Genomic DNA, 22,544 nt, shown 5'->3' with positions numbered 1-22,544 from the left:
AGCGCATTCATTCCAGTAAAAAAACGAGACGAACTATAAGTAGGTATACAATATTTTAGGTTCTCTATATATTTAGGGTGCGATCTTTATTTACTTGAGTTTCTACGATTTGTACAAACACACGCAAATTTGTCTTTTCTCGATGAGGCAGATGCAGGTTTCCGTTGCCAGGGGGCGCGACCTGTACCGATCGTCTGCTATCGTCTGCAAATACGGTTCCCCCAAAGCCGTTTCAGGGCACACGATCGGTCCACACGCCCGATCCAAGGTATCGATCGTTTTTGTTTATCGATCGTATTTTGTTCCGGTTCCCTAAAACTCTCTATTATTTGATGCTCAATTACGGAACTGCTCATAGACACTACTTGTACGACCAGTATACTCCCCCTCTCTCACCGTGGTTCGCCTCCCGTCGTTCGAAGCGCCACTGTTTTGGAGGCGGCCGCTGCAGTAATTATAGGTGGACATGGCGTCCGTCGCGTGCGTAATGCCGTGTGGTAAGGATCGTCGGGAGCGTCGTCATCTCACTCCTCTGTCGCAATTTCGGAAACCGTGAGGACGCGTTAGATTGATCATGACAGGAACAAGGCTTGATAAAGAGGTCATTGTACAAATGGGCGTGGGGAAAATAACCGCGCAGAAGGGTAAGCCAACTGGGTGTAAGACGTGTCTTTTCTATCGACAGAGAGCCAGCCGGACCAGTGGCACCCACCATGTCTTCGATCCACAGGGTGCTCACGTTGCTCGATCACAAGCTGGACCGCAAACTGGTAGACATCAAGGCTGCTTTTGCGAAGACCGCTGCCCAACCAACACCGGCACCAACCCCTGGAGCTTCACGTGCGGGACTCCCTGCGTCACCGGAAGTTCAGCCGGCTCGTCTGCATGCTGGGCACGCAGTGTTCATTAATTTAATTACAACGTTGCTTTCGCTCTTTTTGAAAACTTTGAACAAATAAACATAACTCAATTTCACTTTTAAACGGAGAGGGATAATTTGGCGTCTGTCATCATTGCGCTCCTTTGTCAATCTATCTCGGAGACCCCGTCCCGTGATCATTTTCCATCTCCTCCCGCCGACGATTCAGATTCCTGGTAGAGACCGTCTTTGACTTGGATGGTTTCTTGCATGGTGATGCTGAAATACGGCTGACAAGATTGCCGCACTTTCCGCAGGGTTCTCGGCGTCCACGGTTTTGTTTCCAGGTTTCGGCATGTTTCGGCATGTTTCTCGGGTCGCCCCGACTGACCAAGGTGAGCGCCCTCTTCCACGCTAGCCTCCTGCTTCTTCATACGTCGTGAGCTTTCTGCAGCCTTTTCGAATGCAATGGTAAAATCTTCAGCCCCTTCAGCTTCTTCTCGTTAATCAACAAGAAGTACGGAGTCTTGGTGGCTTGGTGTGGGTTGGAGTTTTTTTATACCAAGGTGCTCTCGAGCTCCCAGAACGACCTGAGCTGCGTGGATATGTCATTGTCCGTTCGCTGTCACGATCGCCCTCATTGCGCTTGTAGGTGAGGTACAGATCGCCGTCGATCTGGTTGTTCCCGCCTGGTTTTCCAGGGTCCATCCGAAGGTCGTGTCTACTGCCGTCAATGTAAAGCTCACACACTTGACAGATCCCGATACGATGGCTTTGTCGGCTCCAATAAAGAGGTTAATTCCTTCCTCAGTTTGGGCACCTCCCGAAGCGTTGGCGATGTGCATACCCTCATTCCTCATCTGGGCAACTGCAGGTTCCGACGGAGCAGTCGTGATATCCGCGCAGATACATGAAACTTCCAGCGTCTCTACGCGGACCTTGCCTTAATCGTCCCGGCACGGCAGAAAGAGCTCCACCAGTCGACACTTTGTGTGCTTCGTGGCTGCGATGTCGCCGAAGGTGAAGATCTGGAGCTATACCTCTCCCAACACCTTTAACTGCAACTTCTCGGAGACGCTGTATTGAATGAACGTGCGCTGGCTTCCTTCGCCTAGCAGGAGCAGAAGGAGGGTGCGCCTTTTTATGCCCTCTGCCCCCACCTGCGATGTCTTAAGGAGCGCCCGTGTTCTTTCCCCTTCAACGTGACGATTTTCCACTCCGAGAGAAGACTGCAACACCCTTGCTCCGTGGATCACTTTATCCGCTGTCAATGCTGCGTTCCTCCCTTTTGGGGAAGTACAGATGCTCATCCAGTCAGGGTCACACATGGATGTCAGGTGTCTCCCGGCGCGTCACCCAAACTTCAGCCATTTCGATGATCCGCAGCCTCGGAATCTGTTATCTCTCTTCGCACAGCGGAAGCATCTGTTCTCTTGTTTCAGAATGTCTCTTCTGTTCGATACCGACATCTGTGCAGTGCACCTATCTGACTAATGATCTTTAGAGGGGCAAAAAACGCATCTTTTGTCATCTCTGCTGGTCATGGTAATCAAGGCTGTTGCTGAAGTGATAGAACCTGCCTTGTAGCCTCCCTTTCTGTAATACCCAGACTCCTCGGTCCGCTGTTTTTTCTGCGCCTCAACCGATCGCATTTTCTCGCCAGATTCTGTCTCCTTTCTTAGGAAGCGCAAAAAGGTTTCTAATTAATCGTCTCCTGGTTTGTTTTCGTCTTGTCACCGATGGTATTCGAGCGAGACGTCCGCGGGCACGGCTTTCTTTAGCACGGTTAGCAGCAATGCTCTGTATGTGCGAGCGCTGACCCCGAGAGCTGTAAAGCTCCTCACCCCAGTCTGCTCTTCGTCAACAAGAGAACGGAGTTTGTGGACGCCTTGGCGATTCTCGTACCGGTTGAATGCTATGCATCCTCGACAGATGGTCGTCGATAATGCTGTCCTTTCGGCCAAACCTTTCCCTAAGAATTTCGAGGGCCAGCTCGTAGTTTGCTGACGTCAGGTCAAACGCTGCAACAGCCACGGCTGCCTTCCTTGTGGGGTAGCTGTTCATGTACTTGAAATCGTCGACCCCTGGCAGTATCAATTTCACATTGATAGTTGAGTCGAACTGACTCCAGAAACCCTGCCGTTCCCGTAATTCACCTCAAAATTTTTATGTCTCAAATTTGGCGAGCTTTACTGCAGGCTTGTTATGCTCGACCGTCACGCTCGTTCTGGCGTCCGCGGTGGTTGGTGAACTTGTTAAGGGGAGGGGGGGCTCTGTCACATAGCCGGGCCTGATCTCGGAGCATGATTTTCAATTTAGTCTTTGCTACGTGATCCTCTCCTTGTAGCTTTCGCAGCATGTAATCTCCTCTTCTAAAACCTCGTATTCGATTCCCAGCTCAATATCGCTGTGAAGTTCCGTAAGAGAGTCCTCTTTCAGAACGCTCACCTACAGTCGTTGGATCCGTCATGGCTGCGACCTCGCTGATAAGTTTGGTTGCAGCTGATCGCACCACTGACCGCTTTCGCTTTGCTCGGTCGGTGAGGGCTGCTTTCGCTGTATCCATCTTCACTGGCAGTTCCTTCTTCCGGGTTTCGGCGCCAAATTGTTCACTAATTTAGATCCAACGTTTCTTTCGCTATTTTTGAAAACTTTCTTTTTTTAAATAAACAAATATCAATTTAAGTTTTAAACGGAGAGGGTTAATTTAACGTCAGCTGTCGTTGCGCTCCTTTGTCGATCTAATATCCATCTCGAAGACCCCGTTCCGTGATCACTCTCCTTCTCCTTCTCACGCCGACGTTTAAGATTCCGTTTTGTTTCCGTTCCGCCCTCCGCACGCCCAGATGGCTCTTTGGATGGCGGCTGCCAGCATCTACTCTTGCTGAAGTGTCAGCCCAAGCTGGTGTAAACATCACGAGAGGCCACGGGAACGCTCAGTCTGTCAGGAGCCTGTTGATGTTACTTACGCATCCTCGTGCTCGTGTTTCTTTTCCTTTCTTTTTTACATATTTTCGTTCCCATTAAAATCATATAGTACAGCACGCTGGGAGGCCTCGCAGGGCGCTTGAGACTGGCATTGCAATAAGTCAGCAGCCCATGGAGGCTCAGCGAAGACCACCATTGCGAAGGCCGCTGCTACGCCTGACGCTGTTCACCCCCTTCACCGTCAAAACATCATCGTCATCATCCACACGTTTCAATTCTATGATACCATGTCACATCATCAGAAGCGGCGCCGCAGGCTTTCATAGTATGGGAAATTTGCCTTTCTGCGGCGCTGCGGCTCTCCTGAGCTAAAATAAATAATTCATATATATACATATATGCCATGTAATCGTCGTCTTCTATTTTCGCTTCCAGCTGATTGAAAGCAGCAGTGTTCCTAGATTTCAGTGTTTCTGACTTCTCGATCGTGATCAAGTGGTTTATGTGCCGCTTTTTTCAAACGAGCGTCGCGGAGGCAAAAGGCATCGATCGTTTGCAAGCGTCGCCACACTTTGCTTAGTCTCACTACCCGCTTTCTTTCTTTCTGCACGCCAAGTGACGCATAGGGGTCTGCCATTAAAGTGCAAACGCTACCCATGGTTTGAGTTGCTCCCTCTTTTGAATGTAGGATCTCCAGGAGCCTGCTGATGATGATGTTTCTTTTCCCTTTACAACAGGCAGCTGGACAGAGTCAGCGCCCTCTCTGAAAAGCTTCAATCAAGAATAAAAGTGTTTTGACGCGCAGACTCCAGATGGCGCTTCGTACGACGGGAGGCTAAGCGCGATCTGTAGTGTGGAGTGGCTGGCCTAAGTTACCGCCCTATCAAAAGGGCTCAGACGGATCCATCCATCCATCCATCCGGCGAACTGAAGTGTTTGAAGGGAGTGCTATCTCCCATGGTAGTTTCGCAGCTGATATAAAATAATAGGGAATTTTCGTAGACCGCGTTTCCCCCTCCGCTAAGCCCTCCGCAACGAAGGAGCCAGTACTGCGCCTGAGCGCCGATGGCATTGACCGTAGAGTTCCGGCTATCGTAGCGGGTTGCGGAGGGTGTTGCTGGACGGCGAAAACGATCTACGAAAACTTCCTAATAACGCTGGCGAGTGCATACCCGAGTCCCCCCCCCTTTTTCCGTTGCGCTGCCAGCAGTTCGGCTTGCTGCTTAGCAACGATGACGCCGTCTCTATAGAGCCACACGATGCTGCGCGGCCAATGAGATTTTAGGTGCCTTTTCGCTGCTACAGACAACGGCTACAGACAACGCCGGCTTCGCACCATGGGACAGTTAATGCTTTTGCATCAATAGGGAAGAGAGTATAGACTCAATTCTGGCAGACCTCGACATACCTCGGAAAACCGCGCGAATATATGCTCTGCGCCATCACGCCACCCAACCAATCCCGCACCCGCGCGCTGCTGCTCGCAAGAACTGTGTGTCTTTGCCCCCAAAATCAATTGAAGCCACACTGACGCATTCCTCGCTGTAACTTATGTCGATTAAATTTGCCTCGATAATTTCTCGCACCGTTTTGTCTTTACGTCTGGTGACAATCATGCGTGTATAGTTAACACAGGTCTTCATCCGCAGTCTTGACAATGCATCGACATATGGCTATCTCGATGGCTCCTCACAATTTTTCGGTTACGTTCACGTCATTTATCTTTAACACATCTTCATGTCTGGTCTACAGATTTTTCGGCACACCTCACAAAAACGGGATCTGGGACACAACTCCCTCTGCGCATACAACGAAACGTTTAAGGTAGCTTATTAACGTTGTCCGTTCTTCCCACTTATCCGTGTCTCTAAGTGCCATCGTGTTTTCAAAGATTCAGCACAAACTCGCCCAACAGTCAACGGGCGTCAATATACCTTCGTATACTCAGCGGTGTTCATGCCGTACTCTGGCTCTCATTTCAGTAGTCAATACGCGTTTTAATAGACAGCCAAGCTACGTGCGCCAGAAACAGATCGCAAGTTAACAACGGAATAAATGTTTTATTTTTCATTGAAACACAGCACCATTGCTATATTGATATCTTAGAGGCGAAAAAGACGCTTTGTCGTGCAGACGTTCCCGAGACTTAGCTCAAAATGTCGTGAAACCAATGTGAAAATCCGGCGCACTTAAAGGTCCCTTTGTTTGCCAGTTATACACGCCGGCCAGAGAAGTCTGTTAAGTTTGCTGAAAGAAATCAGCGATGAACGAGAATGTAGAAAAATGGCTCCTTAGCCATTCTCACAGCGCGTCTATGGATTATTCAGAGGGAGCTTGCAAGTTGCAAAGTAAGAATGACATCGACCCACGAACTTGGTGAAAAGTTGAGATGTGTTCTTTTTTTTTTTAACTAGCTCTTCCTGTGCGACGTTCCGATGACGGGGGAAGTCGTTTACGTGGACCGAACCTACACCTAAACTTTTTTTTTTTTAGGGCCTAAAAGATTACGCCATTTTAATATTAACCTCCCGCGCGGAACTGTGCTGTGACTGTGAGCACGCGCGTTAGCTCTCTTTTGACGAGTATAAGGATGGATGGATGGATGGATGGATGTTAATGGCTACTCCCTTTATAACGGGCGGCAGCTTGCGCCACCTAGCCAAAGTCTAAAAAGACAAACATATAATTCCTCCCAGACATGTACACGTTACTAAAAACATGTAAGTAATTACATTTACAATTACCCATGGCTGAATGTAAACTACATTTACAACTACAATTTCATAGAAGTAAGCGGCCATTGCTTCAAATAGTAATCCGTTACTTTTGGGGCATTACTTTCAACCTTACTGTTTTAGGGCAAGGAACAAGACAAGTGTTAAAGGGCAACTCCGGCCAAAACTAAAATAAAATAAATTACTGGTATCGCTGTAGTGACACAAAATACGACCCCAGCCAAAATATTACGTCCGTGGGACTCCGCATTCTCAACCAATGCCGATAATAAATATGCGACCCGCCGCCAGCCGCTGCTACTTAGCGGGCGGCCGGCGGGTTGCCGATCGCTAAAGCAACATTGGGCCGTGACGTCAGTATCGTCCTCTTTTTTTCCTCCGGTCCGGGCGTTGCGCGGACTGCGCTTTTTTGAGCCGCTACCACCGCTACTTCGGCTTGGGAATGGCGTGTTTAGCCGTTGCTTTTATCTGTAGCCCGTGTAGCTTCGGTATAGCCTCTTGTTTATTTGCTTGTGAGGACTCCAGGACTCGTTTTAGCAAGCAACTCGGTGCGCATAAAGGGGTGTCCAAACAGGACACTACAAAACCCGCGACTCCGGCAAATCGTCCCGCGCTCTGCCGCGATCCGCTTCCGGCCGTCGGAGGGAAATTTCCTTCCGTCAATTCTTCCCGGGGGGAAACTTCCCTCCGTCAAATCTCCCCCTCGCTTCCTCCACGGCGGCCTTGCTCTGCTTATCACGTGGGTCCGGAGAGCCACTCACACGCTCTGTTGGCTGTCGGTCAATCGCTCAAGGCCTCCGCTCACAATACGGAACCGCATCGGACGCCATCATGACGAAAGTGAATCTCGACAAAAAGGCAGATCCGAGGCGGGCGAAACGCACCCTTCGACGCAGGAATGTCCCAAATCCACCCAAAGCCGGACCTCCTTGGCCTTCGAGCCGAGGCGACGGCGGTACGCGAGGGCGTTGGCGAGGTGAGACAGACGCAGGTGGCGTGTGACGTCAATTTGAAGAGGAGAGCAGTCGTGATCGCAAAACTTTTCACGACTCCTGCAAACATTTTCACGACTCCGACAGACCGTAAAAATAGAAGCGTCCGCTTCGATTTTCACGATTTGCCGGAGTCGCGGGTTTTGTAGTGTCCTGTTTGGACACCCCTTAAGACTACCCAGCTGTTACTCGAAAGATGCCGAGTGCAACTTGTAGTGCTGTGGGCTGCTCAAACAACCCGCTGCACAACACGGAAGTGCTTTTTCACAAGTTTCCAACGGACCGGAAATTCGAGAAGGTGTGGGTGAACGCTGTTCGGCGAGTGGACTTAGGACTTCGGCTTTTACGCGCCCGAGGAAAAAAGAACGAAAAAACAGGCGTGTACAGCCCAGCACACGTGTGTTCGGGCGCCGCGGCCCGTGCCGGAGAGCCTCAAAGCTTCGTGTCTGGGACTGACCCGCAGCGCGAAAGCGAGAGGGCCCCCGGTGCTGTGCGTCACTGGCAGCGCGGCGTAGAGCAACACCGCTCCATCCACGGAGCCCCGATGACAATTTAGGCCTAGTGACGAGTACGGAAGACCGCACACACGGCGACAGCCGCCAAGTACGGCACCGAACAAGCTCACTCGTTCTCCAGTCGCTAGTTTTTGGGTATACAGGCGACGAGCACGGCATAGCGCACGCACGGCGGCGGCCGCCGTGTACGGCACCGTATGAGTTCACGGGTCTTTCAGTCGCTAGCTTTTCCCTTACGAAAATGGCAGATCTGGACTTATATAAAAAAAACGACAAATATGGATATATAAAAAAATTGGGCTGATCTGGCGATATCAAGCACATCAGTTTATATAAGCCTTATATAACCAGATCTGCCCAATTTTTTATATAACCATATCGGGGTCCGCCAAATAGGGGTATATCTGCCTCCCATATCAGGGTGCTTTTTTTTTCTTTTTTATTCTTGCAGATTTGTTCTTAAAAAAAGTCATGAAAGCCACACTTATGCGGTTTCTGCGAGTGAGTTATACGCCCAGGGGGCATTAAGTGGGCGCTAAGCTTTGCGATTACTTGGCTAATTAATTAAAATTCACTAATGAACTTTTCAATTAGTGAAAATAGACATACGATTCCAGTAAGCAGCTAGCGGGGCGTCGTCCAAAATCCCTATATCAGTCATTTTCAGAAAGTCCTTCAGCGCGTGAGGAGCGCACTAATGCCACCACTCGTGGAGCAAATACAAGGCTAGCGGTTTCGGTAAGGCGCCCGGGGAAATTTTCCGGCTTTGTTATCTAGCCCCAGCCATGTACCTGGTCCACGAGTGGTAACTTCAGCGCACTACTGCGCTTCGCACGCGCTCAGTCTTTCTAAAAATAACTGGTTTAGGGGTTTCGGACGACGCTCAGCAAGCTTCTAATTGAAACCATGTCTGTTTTCACTAATTAAAAAGTTAATTAATACATTTTATTTAATTAGCCGACTTATCGTAAAGATTAGCCAACTACTTTACAGCCCCCTGGGCGTATCACTCTCGCACAAACCGCATAAGTGTAGCGTTCAAGGCTTCTTTTAAAACAAATCTGCCAGAATAAAAAAAAAAAAAGAAACGGTATCTACCGTGCTGGTAGTTGACTCTTCGACCCTCCACAGCGGGAGCAATGGTAAACTCTGCCGCGCTCGGCTGTAGCAATTACCCGGTATCCCGACGATCGTTTCGTCGGCATGAACCGCGAGACAGAGTGTCCGTCAAGTTAGAGAAAGTACAAGCGGGCGGAGAGGGATACATCCGCGGATGACCTAGCATTGTTCACCAGTATTTCGAAAAATCGTAACAATCTTTCTACGAGCGACTCGTAAAGCCGCTCGTCAAATTTTGAAACGCGTAATTAAGAGTCTTTGCTGCTGTTGTTTTTTGGCGACACGTCAAAACTTTGTCGGCGGCATGTCGAAATTTTCTGCTTGTTGCGCAATCGCACCAATGCCGAAACATTCTGCTCAATGATTCTCCAGGCTGCCAGGAGATAGACACGGCCTAAATCTAGAAGTAATCAGGAAGAATGCATTTAGGAAAAACGATCAATTGTCACGAAGTAGGTTGCAGCGCACTTACGTTGACGAGACGCGACTTGAAAGGTGTTGTACGAGGGAGATGTCGACACGGCCACGGCAAAACCACCACTCGAACACAGAAACGAGAAGGTGCCCGTGAAGATTCAACGCGATGTAGCACAAGCTGTCGTTTGTAGAACCGAACACTAAACGCATCACAAAAACTTCATGGGCTTCTTTGCAGAAATCGCTTGCAGAAGCAGACATAGGCATCTGCCACAGAGGAAGAATTCACACGCCAAACTAGGTCCGGCTAAACGCATTCCGATATCGGCAACGGCTAATGCGTCAACCGTCAAACCACGTGACCACTCACCATTTACAACGCTTTCATCTTAGGGAGAGAGAAAAGGATCGAAGGAGAGGCCAAAACGGGGTTTCACGAACAAAAGGATTATCTTTTGGGGCCACAACCAGGAGATGTGTCACTTGTAAGGAAGGTTGACAGTGCTGTGAATGCTATGTGTGGCCTTGGGCGCCAGGCAGGTGCGATATGTCCTGCTTTGTCACCATGCAGATTCTAGACTGTAGTCACGTGACCCTAACCGGAGACACGATTGGCCTAAAACACGCGTAGCATCTACCCTGCTGTCAATACCGAGTGAACATACAGCTCTATGAAGTCTAGCTTTTGAACTCAAAACGATGCGAGTTTCAAGATGCTATGTTTTACGCTGTATAAACCACATTATAATTTTAAATGAAAAAATTAACGCGACTATTTTTTTGTGCATGATGTCGACAAATAAATAGATAACTAAATATGTATATAAATGTATTTTTACCAATAAATTTAAAATCACGTGTACACTGTTTCAAATTTTTTTACGAACGAGTTATACATAAAAGACACCACGGACAGCACATCTTCCGACTTTCAACACACGATGAATCGCCGTCGCTCGCAAACGAACGGATGCGATGCTGCGCGAACGGATTTGAAAGAGCTGTGTATTGTACTCCGGGCGGAACGGCTTCCGTTCGAAGGGAAAAGGATTCGGGACGGCGAAGTAGCGTCTTGCACCTTGAGTAAACTAACGGTTCGTGTTTACCCGCTTAATTTAGCGGGGAAAGATGAAAAAAAAAATTAGTTTCACTGCCAGATTTCGCGGGAAAATTGACGTCACGTGACATACGTACCAATCTGACGGGGAATGACGTGTCTGACAGCGCTCCCCCGAAGGGCGTATGCGGCGCGTGTGCTGTGCGTTTCTATGGGAAGCAACAGTTCCTCATCTGCTCCGCCGGTTGTAACCGGCGTTTCCACTGTAAGTGCATAAACGTAGGCCAAGAAGAGTACAACGTTTACATGGCAAGTGGTAAGAGCACCTTCAAGTGCACGGGCTGTACCAGGAGACGCAGCCTGTCACCAACGAACGCCGGCACGAGTTCTCCTTCGGGTGATGTGAATACTACTGACGCAACGCTGGACGAGGATGCGCTCACCGCACTGGCTGGAAACTTCCCCCCACCCGGTCTTTTACGTGTCATCGAAAGCCTGTCAAGCAAGCTCGATGTACTGAAGGCCGAGATCATGTGCCTCAGGGCTGATAACAACAGTCTTCGTTCAGTGGTACAACAACTGCGGAAAAACGTCATGGAAAGGATGCCACTCCCGTCATCCTCGCCGCCCCTGTACGCCTCCGTGACCGCACATTCGTCTGTCGTGTCATCTGTCGCGTCATCCTCGAGATCGACTCGGGACGCGCCAATTCCATCGTCTGGGCCTCCTTCAATGCGTGAGGCTTTCGACGCATCTCCCCGACGGCCTGCTGGGACCACGAACCCGGAAATACTTTCTGGAAATGGTGCGCATGCAGCTACCGAAATCACCGACGATGACGACTTCACCATGGTTAGACCAAGACGACGTTCCAAGCCGTCAACTGGAACAGCTAAAACAAAAAAGGTGACTGCTGTTCCTCGGTCAAAACGCCCTTCAGCGTTGTTTGTTTCTAGGCTTGCTCCGGACACGAGTGTCGCCGACGTGATGGCACTAATCGCTCCTTTCTTAGAGGGAAAGCCAGTCATCTGCTCCAAGATGATAGCTAAATTTGATTCCTACTCTTCTTTCCACTTGTCAGGCGACGAGTCAGTGTTTAATGCTATCAACAATCCTGAAGTGTGGCCAGAGGGCAGCATTTTTCATCAGTTTTTTGGCCGACTTGACAGCTCCCGCGTTCACCCTGTTAGCGAGGTAGATGGTGGAAATGGCCCAGAAGGTTAGTGTTTTCTATCAGAATGTAAGAGGCTTACGTACGAAGGCTGCCGAGTTTATGTCAAATTTCGTAGGTTCTCCGCACAATATTTTTTGTCTTTCTGAAACGTGGCTTTGCAATAGTTTACCAGACACTAATTACTTCAGTCCGAAATTCAATGTATATCGCCGAGATAGAGACTATTCTTGTACAGGGCAGAAGCTATAGGCGGTGGTGTTTTGATTGCCTGTGAAGTCTCTGTTGCCTCGCATAGAAGGTTTGACCTTGAATCTTACTCGGAATGTGTATGGGTGGAAATTAAGGCAAGTGACGGTTTTAATTATCTTTTGGGTACGTATTATTTTCCGCCTCTTTCTGACCAGACAGTTTTTATTGAGCATTTTGAGGCAATCAGAAAACAAATTAATTTCGATAAGTATCGTGTGCAAATATAAGGAGACTTTAATTTACCAGGTGTTGACTGGGCACTTCAAAATGTGAGTAGCAACAGCATCACAACTAACAAAGCATCTTCGTTATTATCTTTTATAAACTTCTGCGGGCTCGAACAGCACAATACGATAAAAAATAGCGTAGGAAATATTCTTGATCTTGCTCTTTCGAATATACCGATTTTCAACTTGAGTCCTGCCTTCGATCCCCTTGTACAGATCGATGTTTTTCATCCACCTTTTATTGTCCAGTTTTATCTTCCCTTCAGGTCACGAGTATCGTGTATGCCATCAAATTATTGCTTTTCGAAAGGTGATTATATGAGTGTTTATAGATCTATCGAGAATTTTGACTGGAGCAATGTTCTTGCTATGTCGGATGTCGACCGCCTTAGCGAGACGCTTACCTCAGTTACTAAAGATGCTATCGATAGCTTTGTGCCTAAAAACATAAACAAAATTTCCATCTATCCTAACTGGTTTTTGCAAGAACTTAAAGTATACCTGCGCAAAAAAGAACATTTTCACAGACTCTTCAAAAATACTGGTTATACACTTTGGTACACCAAATTTAGCATATATCGTGCTTTAGCAAAAAAATTGTTCAAGCGTGATAATCGTTTTCACCTCGATAGCGTTGAGAATAGCTTGATTCGTTGACCAAAAAAGTTCTGGCAGTTTGTAAAACACCACACGCGCGATGCAAGTCGAGGCATCTGTTTACGTGATGATGTAGTGCACACACCGGCCTATCATTCGTCGCCTGATGACGTTGCAAATATTTTTGCTGATTATTTTAGCAAATGTTACACTAGCTGCCACGGGTCTTTCCAGCCTGGTGACGATAAGATAAGCTGTCATGACTTCTTGCATTCCGTACAAGTGGATCATGTCGAAATTGCGGAAGCGATAAGAAAATTAAAACCAAAGTTTTCAAGTGGTGTTGATGGTATACCGAGTTTTATAATCAAAGGATGCGGTGATTTGTTTATTCCCATTTTAAAGCACATATTTAATCTTTCGCTTAGTTCTGGGGTCTTTCCATCTCTTTGGAAGAAATCAGTTATTGTTCCGATTTTAAAGAGTGGTGATGCCTCGGTTGTTACGAATTATCGTCCTGTTTCTCTGCTCTGTGGGTTTTCTAAGGTTTTCGAGATTGTTGTACATACCCGGATGCTCTTTTATTTCCGTCAAAAATTAACACCTTTGCAGCATGGGTTCCTGAGTGGCAGGTCTGTCCAGACTAATTTGTGTACTTTTCTTGATTTTTGCGCTCCATTTGTTACAAATAGGGGGCAGGTAGACACAATATACTTTGATATGACTAAAGCTTTTGATAAGGTCAGTCACAAATTACTCTTGCATAAATTATTTTTATATGGTCTATTGCCAGAGTTATGTCAGTGGTTCCAGAGTTACCTGTCACTCCGCTCGAACTCTGTTCGCGTTGTTGATAGTTATTCCCATAGTTACTTTTCAACGTCAGGTGTTCCACAGGGGTCAATCCTGGGCCCTCTCTTGTTTTTAATATTTATAAATGATATAGTATGTTGTGTCCAGAGTTCCCAGTTGTTACTTTTTGCTGATGATATCAAGTTGTTTAGAATGATTCACTCTCCTGTGGACTGCGAGATCCTACAGCGTGATGTGTCCCTCATTTTTCAGTGGTGTGAACAAAATCTATTATTGCTTAATCCTGCAAAAACAAAGGTCCTATCCTTGTGCCGCCGCCATGTGCCTTTCAGTTTTACTTATCATCTTGATATCATGCCAATGGAACGTGTACTGTGTGTGAAGGATCTTGGCGTGTACGTTGATAGTGCCTTGTCTTTTAGAAATCATGTATCTTTTGTGGTAGGAAGTTCTATGAGAGTTCTGGGAATCATATCACGTTTGTCGAAGAATTTCAGGAGGCCTCATTGTTTGTTACATCTTTACAAATCTTTAGTTAGGTCACGTTTGGAATTTGCCTCGGTAATATGGAACTCAATATCTAGGGCACAGGCCTTGACCATCGAAAATGTTCAAAAAAAGATTGATTCGTATTGTTTACGATAGGTACTTCGAAAGGCGCTGTTATTATGACTATGAATACATACTTAGGTCATTTTCGCTTACACTCTTGTCTGAAAGGCGAACGATTCATGATTTTGTATTTTTGCATAAGGTTGTGAATAGTGTCATTGATTCGCCATCAATGTTCAGCAAAGTTAATTTTCATGTTAACTTACGCCATACTAGACATCCCGTATGCTTTGATGTACGTTCACCTTGTTGTACTTCACCGCTTTCTCGGATTCAGACATTATACAACAGCATTGCTCCTAAGCACCTCGATTTCTGTACATCCATTTCATTGTACCGCCATCAGTTGAATAACCTTGTAATTTACTGATAACATTTTGTTTGTTTATTTGTTTTTGGGTGATGGTAATATACCAACGTGTTTCTAGGATTGAACAGGTGCACCAAAGTGAAGACCGCTGTGGTTGTTTTTGGCCACTGAAAATGAAGTCATTATTATTATTATTATTATTATTATTCAATTTCTCGCTAAATTTAGCGGGGCGGTTACACCGATGGCGACGCCAACACCGCTTAACTCGGAAACGGGTGCCTAAGAGCTGCGACTAAAATCCATTATTTGATTAACTCGCGTTCCGATCGCACTTCGTCATATTGTCACACATCAAGCATACAACCAAATTTCATTTGTCTTTCAATCTTCAAATTGCGCAATTGATTAATTGGCCAAAATGCCTCGAATAACTTCACTTTAAGGATGTTGACAATGGTTAACCAATTACATGAGACGCATGCAATATACATCAATCAACTAGTGTCTTAGCGAGTGCATATAACTTGTTGCTTGCACGACTGAAACGGGCCCATATATCCTTATCAGGGGCGCTATATTCGCACGCGTATATGGTGATATATGGACGTATTTACGCATTTATACGGCCAGATCTGGCAGTATTTGCCCACCTATATGGCGAAATACGGCTGTATTAGCTCCCATATCTGGCGAAATACAGCCCTATTTGACTGCTTATATTATCATATCTGAACGTATATGAAATATACCTGGGCCATATCTGACATTTTCGTACGGGTTAGGTATACGCACTAACTCTTCCTACACATGATGGATAACTACCACGTATACAGAATTAGGACCAAATCAACTTACCTCCTTTCTTTCGACGGCTAGCGCAACAGAGGTAGGTGTCGCTCGGCCCGCGTACTCGGTGAACGAGAACGACCATGACGTCACGTTCACATAGCGACTCATTTCCAGTGTTCGCAAGGCCTCGAGCGGCTAGTTTCGGTTTTGTTGGCCACGCCCCAAAAAAACTTTGAGGCGTCGATATCTTTAAGACTACGCACAATAACGAGAAAAAAAAATTACACCTTCCAATTCAGGGACGCCTGACTGCACTAAAAACAGTCATAATCCCAAAATCGAAAGTATGGACCGGAGTTGCCCTAAAAAGCGTTTATCGTAGCCGCCACGCACACGTCTGTCACTTCGAGCAACATCTGGCTCTCAAAAGTTTCATCGGACATCTTGCCTCGTTTCTATGAAAAGATGTCGTCGTCCACGCTGAAAACCTTTTGAATCCACCTTTTTCCAAACAGGTGCTGCCACCCAAAACGCTCGACTGAGTGATTAAAAAACTACGTGTTCGCAAGGCCTCTCCTGCTCGTTCGACCCCCAAAAAGTTAGCTAGATCCTGATGGCCGCGACGCTGCGATCTAGCTACAGCTCCCTCAAACTTCGCTTTTGTCCCCAGTGTGGATTATTTTGGTCCCTGAAGTTGATACAAAGTCATTTCTCTGTCACTCGGCGAGAAAGAAGCAAAGAGCGAAGGGAAAAAAAGAAAGGGCGCGCACAGATCCTAATATTACTTGCATGGAGAGACCGGTTCTTTGTGTCGGTGTGATCCGATCCCCCCCCCCCTTTTTTTTGTGTGTGTGTGTTGTTGTTGTGGGCGAGGAAGTTGACGAGTTATGATTTGCGAACAACCAAACCACGAAAAAAAGAAAAAGATTCAAGTCGAGGCTGTAGGTGACACGAAGAAAGGCTTTAAGCATCTGCAGAAGGTCAGTCCTTGCGTTTTGTAAATGTAGGTAAAAATGTGATTCCAATAAAGCTTACCCTTAAAATTGAAAAAAAAAATATATTACGATTTTTTGTTAATATCTAAACTTCCCGCCTTTTTTCTCCGTAAATGAAAACAAAAATGTAACGGGTTACAATCATTCCCTTACGTAAAAAAAGTAAAGAAATTACTTTAAAATTACCTTCTGAAATATGTAATTATAGCCTTACAAAACTGCTTATAAATGTAAGGGATTACAAGTGATTTCGGTACTTGTAACGGATTACGTACTAGTCTGATTCCTCCCACCCTTTTATGCCAATTTTCTCCCCTTAACTATCGCCAGGTTGTGTGGGATATCACCAGGATGACCTACGGGAATCGGTGGAAAAACATAGAAAAACATCAGACCCCGCCTCTTTCTCCCGGTGAGGGACACGACGCAAACGCAATAGGGGTGTGCGAATAGTGGTTCGAATCGGATAGCGCAGCGTCATTCCCAGCATTGACGCTGCAAAGAAAACCGGTAGGTCTCCGTTTCCCCTAGCACTGAGAAGGCTATGAGTGACGCAGCGCTATTCGATTCGAACCACTATTCGCCCACCCCTAAAACGCAAACATCCCAGTGAGTCATCATTTTTCGCCTGGGCGATAAGCCAAGGAAGGGTGCGTATGGCGTGCAATTCAGCGTACTCTTTACGCACCAAATGCTGCAATAGTGTTTTTTGTGTTTTTATTTTTCGTCTCGACCTTAACCATTGGCTGCACGCGGCTGGCTGCTTCGTCACCGCACTTTGTCTACGCGTTCTCGATACTGCCCTTGTATTGGTGTGCCCCTGTTTGCATTCCTGCGAGCCAAATACGTCTATTAAGACACTCTCTCGCCGCATAGGTGAATGTAGACTGAATCCAAGCATATGGTTTTATATTTGGGCTCCGATAAACTTGGCGCACATACTGACTCTAATGAGATGGCTTCGGTTCACTGGTTCGGCAAGTTAAAGCCCGCCAAAAAGAGGCGTATTATTGTAACTGTTTTCTTCTTTAAGCATAAGTGCGTGGTGACTGGGTCCAGCAAGAGGCATGAAGAATACGGGTATTTCATTTAGCGAGGATTATCTAAAGAAGATTCAATTTACATGGAAGAAACTCTTGAAGAACCACCAACACCATTTATCTTCCATCTGTACAATACCCTTGCGCCATCATTGGACAAGCGCCCCAGGTCTTCGTGATACGAGCGACTTGCCTTTCTTCAGCGCCGCGGGTTTCTTCGGCTAAAAGTAATATCGATAGCAATATCAATGTCGATGTATAAGGTGTTTCTTCAAGAGAACAAATTTTGTTTTAATATAAAAGGAGCAAATCTATGAAGCAGTCACGTAACTTGCAACATATATCCGAAGGATACGTTTGTCGCGTAAAAATTAGGAACCCAAAACACCAATAAACAAACCCAGTATTTCCCAAATTCTACATAGCTTATCCCTCTCGACCACACTTTCTGAAAGGTTCACATTAGAGATTTTTAGGAAATCGTTTTTGCACATCCGATAAGGCAGAGGCGGATCCAGAACTCCATTTTTTTTTTGGAGGGGGCAGAAAGTTTGTAAGGATATTATTCTCCCATTCTTTCTTGTGCGCAGGAAGGTTCACCAATGGCAAATTGCCCTCCGAGAGGGGAGGAGGGGGTGCGGGTCGACTTTGTTTGGGGGGGGAGGGGGGGGGGGGGTGGGGGGCGGCGGCCCCCGTCGCCCTCCCCCCCCCCCCCCCCCCCCCCTTGCATCCGCCACTGCGATAAAGTCCGATGGGCCCTCTGGTTCAAACTACGCACATGCAACCGCAAAAGACTTGCACATGCGCAGTTCGTACCAGAGAGCCCATCGTATCGTACCGAATGTTCAAGAACGGTTCACTAAAACTCTCTATGGATATCGTCGGACCTCCACCATTATGCAAAGGGTACCGATACCCCATTAGGAAGTTTTAGTCAGGGGGGTAAGGGTGGGTGAGGAGGAGTGGCAAACCCCGTGCGCAGACATCCTGGGTCCCGAGGGAAAGATCGTGAAAGAGAGCGGCAGAACACGAGAGAAAGAAACCAATGTGGCCAGCTGAAGGACGACAGTCGCAATGGTAGTCGCGAAGACTGAAAGCTCTCAGCAATATAAATAGTGATAATTTAGCGTTGTAAACTAAATTTTGAGCTATTCTAAGGCTTATAAAAAGCGTTATATTCATTACGCTGCAGTAACTTCCCTTCTGTAGAAATCTCGGAAATCTGGTGGTTGCGCGGTTTCGTATTCCTGGGGCGCGGCCATCCACGAAGCCGGTCATCTCGGTTATCTGGTTTAGTTTAGTGTTGACGGAAGGCCGTACATCTGCGTGCTATGCAAAAAGAAAGCTTCGAAAGGAACGCGAATATCTTTCCACTGGTACGTTCGTGTATTGTTGAAGTTCATGAAACTGCTCTGATGATATAATTATATCTGTGAAATCGAAGGCAGTTGGTTACCATGTATGGGACCCCGAGGGTCTGCCTGCATGCTCCGCCGCTTGCGGCAATGTATGGGAAAATGGCGGACCTTTTCGTCTAGAGTTAGTATGTATGCTCTCTATGGTTTTAGTAGATCGTTCCGATACCAGAAAACATCACTTGAGCAGTTTTTTTTAATGAAAATATTTGTCGAGTATTACGACAGGTTCATTCGATGGGACCATTGCTACAAATGTTTCTTGCTCATGTCTCCATGTTTCATTTCAACGCAAACTACTTGCAGGCTGTCAACGCCCCCCCCCCCCCCCCCTTGAATTTTACGGTGTGGTTGTGAGCTGGCCCGGGTCGGAACACGACAGCCAGATTTTTGACAACTCCCGTGTGCGGTTGCTGTACAAGGAACGCCGGGTACCAGGGACGCTGCTTGGGGACATGGGCTACGCCTGCTTCTTTTTCCTCATGACCCCCCTGGCAGATCCCGGTCCAGCCAACACACCACGAGGCAGGCATGTAAATCCTACAAGTGCCTGAGCAAATGTAGGGCTATGTGTGGAGACAAAGAAAACATTGTATAGAAATGTGGAACAGAAGTAACACTACTGAACCTGTGAGCTAGTTACGATGGTTAAATAATGTACGAACAAAATAAGTAAGATACTGCGTGTGGCAACATTAGCCCCGCAAATATCCAGCCTTATTGAGGATTACAGTCACTGACACGGTGAGAACTGCAGGGAATCTTTCTGCCCAGCCTCCAGAGCACGCTCAGTGCCTTCTGGCATGCTTGGGCTGCACATGCACGCGCGAGGTAAACAAGATGCTAAAGTGTTACCGAATGTATGATGCTGATGCTGGAGGCGGGACAAGTGAAGCTTTTCCTGTTTGTCGTTATCTGCGGCTAGTGCGTTGTTGTAAGTGGTGCTGAAGCATTTTAAAATCGTGCTACTCGGGAGAAAGATTTGAAGAAGATCTAAAGGCAATATTATAACTTAATTAGCCAATCATAATATTCCCTTAAACGATCAGGTACCAAAAGGCCCACATCAAAACGAGGAACTCTGTGGAAAGGGCCTTTGGCATCTGGAAGCAGCGCTTCCCCTGCCTTGACATAAGGCTTCAACACAATCCACGTCGGGCCGTGCAGATCATCACAGCCTGTGCTGCACTCCACAACCTGGCCTGCCTGAGGAAGGACCCACAGCCTCCACTTCCCCCAGTTCCGCCCTTGTGCCTAGGACACGCAGACCCAGGGGGAGGGCCACGCGGCCAGTCTACCTGCCACCCGTGGACATCGTGGAGGACTCCCTCACAGGCATACAGACACGGGAGCGACTCATCGAAAGAAGCTTCAAATGGGAGCTTCTTTCGAAGTAGAAGCTCCCTTCTGCAATGACTGATCGAGCTTTGACACAAGCTTACTAACACTCGAGGAACCCAAGTATACTTAAATGCAATGCCGCTGACCGAGAAACATTTTTGTTGCAGTGTAATTTCACAGATAAAAGCAAGCGTTTTCTTGCAATTGCTACTTCACAAAACTCCACAAAAGCTCAGGGGTCGCATTACCGGGGTCGTCACCCTTCCCAGTGACAATATTTGAATGCGGCTCACAGATTGGACCCGAGCATTGCGTGAGCACTTCATTTGGGCATGCGATAACAGCTTGACAAGCATTCAGGTAGTGGCTCGTGTCCAAGTGCTGCAACGACGACAATAGCCGAACCAACAATGTTTGCCATTCGGTGCGTGTCCTGTACTATGATCAACATTGGTCGCATATTGTCACGGGTGGTGACCAAAATAAAAGAGAATAAACGGGAAGAAATAAACGTTTAATGTGGCGAACTTGTGCCAAAAAATAAAGGGAGAACAAGGATAATAACAGAGCGTCGCGGGCGTCGAAGTCGGCGTAGCAGCACAGTCGAACGCTGGAGCGAAACTGACTCCGGCTTGCCTGCGAGCCGCTTTTGTACACACGTTGGCTTCTGGAGCATTCGACGTAGAAGGTTCGACGCGTAGAAAATTCTGACCTCGAATCAGCTAGACGGTTCTCGATTTCACCAGAACATCACATTACAGTGTTAACAAAAGTGCATAGCCGCGGCCAGGAATCGAACCCTGGCCCTTCGCGTGGGAGGCAAGCGCGATAACCGTTAGGCTACGGCCGCGCTGCCTACTTGGCGCGCGGCATTACTCCCCCCTTAAAAAGTGCATCGCCTCGATGCATTTCAAAACAAAACAAAGCACATAAAAAGAACGGTAAACTAAAGAGTAACTTGAGACACATAAGATTCACAGTCCTATCGAGCGTAGTACGGCTTCAGGCGCACGACGTGGACGACTTCAGGTCGTGGTGGGCGGCGTGATGATGTTCTTGTTCCGTCGGGCATCACCTCGTAGTTCAGCTCGCCGAGGCGACGAAGTACCTTGTATGGTCCAAAGTACTGTTTCAGCAGTTTCTCACTGAGGCCGCGGCGACGGATGGGCGTCCACACCCACACCCTGTCTCCGGGCTGGAAGTGAACGTCCCTGCGACGAAGGTTGTGGCGGCCCGCGTCGACGCGTTGCTGGTCTTGAATCATGAGTCGGGCGAGCTGGCGGACTTCTTCGGCACGTTGAGCAACCGCCTGGGCGTCGTCACTCTCATTGTCAGATGGCTCATGGGGCAGCATTGCGTCCAGCATGGTCGTTACCTTCTGACCATGTACCAGCTGGAAAGGGGTGAATCCAGTGGTCTCCTGAACCGCCGTATTGTAGGCAAACGTGACGTAGCGCAACACCTCGTCCCACGTCTTGTGCTCTACGTCGACGTACATAGAGATCATATCGGCGATTGTCTTGTTGAGTCGCTCGGTCAGCCCGTTGGTCTGCGGGTGGTATGCAGTGGTTCGGCGATGGCCGGTGCCACTGAGACGAAGGATCTCTTGCGTCAGCTGTGCCATGAACGAAGATCCGCGATCTGTAATCAGAACTTCGGGTGCGCAGTGCCGGAGGACGATGGACTCGATGAAAAACTTCGCGACTTCCACAGCAGTCCCTGAAGGAAGAGCTTTCGTTTCGGCGTACCGCGTGAGATAATCTGTGGCGACGATGATCCAGCGGTTCCCCGACGTCAAAGGCGGAAAAGGACCAAGTAGATCCATTCCGATCTGCTGGAAGGGTGTAGTTGGAGGAGAAATGGGCTGCAGAAGTCCGGCCGGCCTCGTCGGCGGTTTCTTGCGTCGCTGGCACTCGTGGCATGATCGTGTGTATAGGTGGACGTTCTTGGGGAGCTTCGGCAAGTAATACTTTTCACGAATACGGGCCAGTGTCCGGCTGTAACCAAGGTGTCCGGATGTCGGGTCGTCGTGGCAGGCTTGGAAGATCTCCTCTCGAAGATCACTCGGGATTACCAGCAACCACGGTGTGTTGTTGTCGCCGAAGTTCTCTTTGTAGAGTACACCTTGTCGGATGGCGAAGGTCAGCAGTACTCGTGAGAAGACACGTGGCACGGTACTCCTGCCCCCTTCCAGGTGCTCGATTAATGCGCGCAGCTCAGGATCGTCCCGTTGACGTCGTGCCATATCGTCGGTGTTCACTGCTCCTAGGAAGCACTCGTCGTCATTGTCGTCGCTGCAGCCGGAAGGGGTTTCGACGGGGGCTCTGGACAGGCAGTCGGCGTCGCTGTGCTTGCGG

General features: G+C 47.8%; 1 pseudogene; it reads left to right on the top strand.

The window, feature by feature from the left end:
• Positions 1 to 574: 574 nt before the first annotated feature.
• LOC120842169 lies at positions 575 to 20,632 on the top strand (annotated as a pseudogene).
• Positions 20,633 to 22,544: the final 1,912 nt, after the last annotated feature.

Source organism: Ixodes scapularis, unplaced genomic scaffold (assembly GCF_016920785.2).
Source record: "Ixodes scapularis isolate PalLabHiFi unplaced genomic scaffold, ASM1692078v2 PGA_scaffold12__126_contigs__length_90152505, whole genome shotgun sequence".
Lineage (NCBI taxonomy): Eukaryota > Metazoa > Arthropoda > Arachnida > Ixodida > Ixodidae > Ixodes > Ixodes scapularis.
This window is presented reverse-complemented; position numbering and strand designations above follow the sequence as displayed.